The sequence below is a fragment of the Phalangium opilio genome, unplaced genomic scaffold (genome assembly GCF_054372755.1).
Source record: "Phalangium opilio isolate 3A_F unplaced genomic scaffold, DU_Popi_V2 ptg000032l_1, whole genome shotgun sequence".
NCBI lineage: Eukaryota > Metazoa > Arthropoda > Arachnida > Opiliones > Phalangiidae > Phalangium > Phalangium opilio.
Window position 1 is genome coordinate 3,454,480 of NW_028324159.1, and position 4,132 is coordinate 3,458,611.

Genomic DNA, 4,132 nt, shown 5'->3' on the forward strand with positions numbered 1-4,132 from the left:
TAGGTGCTTGTGGGTACTTGTGGGTGCTTGTAGGTACTTGTGGGTGCTTGTAGGTACTTGTGGATGCTTGTGGGTACTTGTGGGTGCTTATAGGTACTTGTGGGTGCTTGTAGGTACTTGTGGGTGCTTGTAGGTACTTGTGGGTGCTTGTAGGTACTTGTGGGTGCTTGTAGGTACTTGTGGGTGCTTGTAGGTACTTGTGGGTGCTTGTAGGTACTTGTGGGTGCTTGTGGGTGCTTGTGGGTACTTTTGGGTGCTTGTAGGTACTTGTGTGTACTTGTTGGTGCTTGTAGGTACTTGTGGGTGCTTATAGGTACTTAAGGGTGCTTGCCCCGGGTACTTGTGGGTGTTTGTAGGTACTTGTGGGTGTTTGTAGGTACTTGTGGGTGTTTGTAGGTACTTGTGGGTGCTTGTAGGTGCTTGTGGTGTTTGAAGGTACTTGTGGGTGCTTGTAGGTACTTGTGGGTGCTTGTAGGTACTTGTGGGTGCTTGTAGGTACTTGTGGGTGCTTGTAGGTACTTGTGGGTACTTGTAGGTACTTGTGGGTACTTGTAGGTATTTGTGGGTACTTGTAGGTACTTGTGGGTACTTGTGGGTACTTGTAGGTACTTTTGGGTACTTGTGGGTACTTGTGGGTACTTGTAGGTACTTTTGGGTACTTGTGGGTACTTTTGGGTACTTGTGGGTACTTGTGGGTATTTGTGGGTGCTTGTAGGTACTTGTGGGTGCTTGTATGTACTTGTGGGTGCTTATAGGTTCTTGTGGGTACTTGTGTGTGCTTGTAGGTACTTGTGGGTACTTGTGTGTGCTTGTAGGTACTTGTGGGTGCTTTTAGGTACTTGTGGGCGGTTGTAGGTACTTGTGGGTGCTTGTGGGTACTTGTGGGTACTTGTGGGTGCTTGTGGGTACTTATGGGTGCTTGCGGGTACTTGTGGGTGCTTGAAGGTACTTGTGTTTACTTTTCCAGGTGCTTGCCCTGGGGACTTGTGGGTGCTTGAAGGTACTTGTGTTTACTTTTCCGTGTGCTTGCCCCGGGGACTTGTGGGTGCTTGCCCCGGGTACTTGTGGGTGTTTGTAGGCACTTGTGTTTACTTTTCCGTGTGCTTGCCCCGGGGACTTGTGGGTGCTTGCCCCGGGTACTTGTGGGTGTTTGTAGGTACTTGTGGGTGCTTGTGGGTAATTGTGGGTGCTTGTAGGTAATTGTGGGTGCTTGTAGGTACTTGTGGGTGCTTGTAGGTACTTGAGGGTGCTTGTAGGTGCTTGTGGGTGCTTGTGGGTGCTCGTAGGTACTTGAGGGTGCTTGTAGGTAATTGTGGGTGCTTGTAGGTACTTGTGGGTGCTTGTAGGTGCTTGTAGGTACTTGTGGGTGCTTGTAGGTGCTTGTGGGTACTTGTGGGTGCTCGTAGGTACTTGTGGGTGCTTGTAGGTACTTGTGGGTACTTGCCCCGGGTACTTGTAAGTACTTGTAGGTGCTAGTGGGTGCTTGAAGGTACTTGTGTTTACTTTTCCGTGTGCTTGCCCCGGGGACTTGTGGGTGCTTGCCCCGGGTACTTGTGGGTGTTTGTAGGTACTTGTGGGTGTTTGTAGGTACTTGTGGGTGCTTGTGGGTAATTGTGGGTGCTTGTAGGTAATTGTGGGTGCTTGTAGGTACTTGTGGGTGCTTGTAGGTACTTGTGGGTGCTTGTAGGTGCTTGTGGGTACTTGTGGGTGCTCGTAGGTACTTGTGGGTGCTTGTAGGTACTTGTGGGTACTTGCCCCGGGTACTTGTAAGTACTTGTAGGTACTTGTAGGTGCTAGTGAGTGCTTGTAGGTACTTTGCCTTCTCCATAGGATTAACATTACACTAAATTTTGGATGCTCGTAACTCTGGTTATATTAGAGATACGGGGATATCCTTTGATTATGTAATAGTCCTACTTGCCCCTTCCCTCCCTCGTTAACATTTGTTACATAGGATACTCCATATACGGGAAAAACATGGAAAACTCAGGGAAGTTTGAATTTGACAATCTCGGATCGTCTTTATGAAGTTTTAAGGATATCCGAATTTCATATTTGCTTATAACAATTTTGAGCTAAATGTTAAACGGACACAAATCAGCATTTTTAAAAATTTTGTAAAATTGCCAATTTGGTCCTATTTCTGGAATTTTTAGGGGGGCGCCTCGCGTTTCAATAAATGATTGTAAAAAATTGTATTATGTTAATTACAATAAGAATACAAACTTTTATTGATTTACGTTTTTTTTGAAGTATCATTATAAATAAATGTCTGATTGAGCTAAAGTTATGGTCCCCTTTATATATATATGTTTCTGCTTAGTGTAGATTTTGAAAATGTAAAAGTTTCTTAACATTCTTAATTAAAATGAAGACTGAAGGAACAGATATTAATGAAAAATGTCTTGATTAGAATCAAAACCTAAAAAGTATCGATAAGACTGAGGTTATCACTTGTCTGAAGGATCAGATATTAATTTTTCTTTTTAATTGAAACTTAAAGGCATGCTCAAGAAAAACCAACATTCCATTACCGTTTTCCGTTGAAATAAATTAGTTTACTGGTAATCAATTTCAAAAATTTACTTATCTCGGCTTTTCGACCACAATTCCATTCCCTGAAAACATTTTATCATTACATTAATTACTTTTGGGAGATAAGCTATAAAACAATAGGATAAACTGTAATATCGGTCTGTTTAGCCATGATAACAAGCACTATATAACCCTTTCGAGACCAACAGGACCTGAGCAAACAATAGCTTAACCCGCTACTAGTAAGACCAGGGAGAATTGATGTGAACTGGAGTTGAAACTTCATCATGTGCGACCTGCGGCCCAGAAACTCTCCCATAGTCGCAGTGTGTGTAGAACATAATTTTTTTGCTGTTATCTGCCAAAATCAATCTTTCTAGGTAGTGCCGCCTCCTCACTTGAATTTTTCATGATATATCAAGGTTTGAACGAACAAAATTCTAGATTACTATTTTCACTACCATGACCCTCTGCTAACTTGAATCAAACTTTCCTCTCATTTTGCTGATCATTACCGGTGTCATTCCCTTGACTTTCAGTTCGTTATAACTACTATCATGAGTTTATTTATATCAAACCAAAATATAAAAAAATGGATTCTTTTTCCTTTTGTGCTACTTAGAATTTACAAATGTATATAACGTTGTCCCGTGCCATATCAAATAGTCCCTAACCATTGTTAGAAACTAGAGAGAGAAATTGGGCAGTAACATTGATCATGCCCTGAACTATGAGAAAGAACAATACGACGGTTGACTAAAGTACACTTGATATTACATCATTTTGCTAAACCGCGAGTAAAAATCTTACTGTACCTATTGAATTTGGCGCCATTGGTTTTAGAATAATTAAAATGTTCCACTGCGAAGCGTGCCGGTCACGAATGGGGATGTAACGTCTTTAGGAACCTTTCAAACGCAAAACCATACACGTACTCTCCCAAAAGTAATTAATGTAATGATAAAATGTTTTCGGGGAATGGAATTGTGGTCGAAAAGCCGAGATAAGTAAATTTTTGAAATTCATTACCAGTAAAATAATTTATTTCACTGAAAACGGTAATGGAATGTTGTTTTTTCTTGAGCATGCCTTTAAGTTTCAATTAAAAAGAAAAATTAATATCTGATCCTTCAGACAAGTGATACTTTTAGGTTTTGATTCTAATCAAGACATTTTTGATTAATATTAGTACTGAGCTAATGGTAGCCGATTTGTTAACGAAACCCTTAGATAGAGTTAAAACTCAACGTTTTGTTTCATTAATTGGACTAAATTAAGTTATAATTTTTAGTTAATGTTTTAATAGATACTTTGAGAGAGGGTGTTAAAAAAACCAGCAAAGTTATCAATTAAATAAATAGACAATATGTTTTTTAATATACTAATCAAAGGTTTCTTGTTAGAGCATTGTAATCAATTTAATCAGTCGTTCTAAAATAAACAGAGTAGCAACATGCTTGCATTTTATCCGAGTCTATTTAGTTTATAGCAGTAGGTCATACTTTAATAATATTGGCCATAGGTGGTATATACATGATGCCTATAAACAATTTACCGGAGTTCCGATATGAAAGTTCAACCCATATTGCCTCCAGCG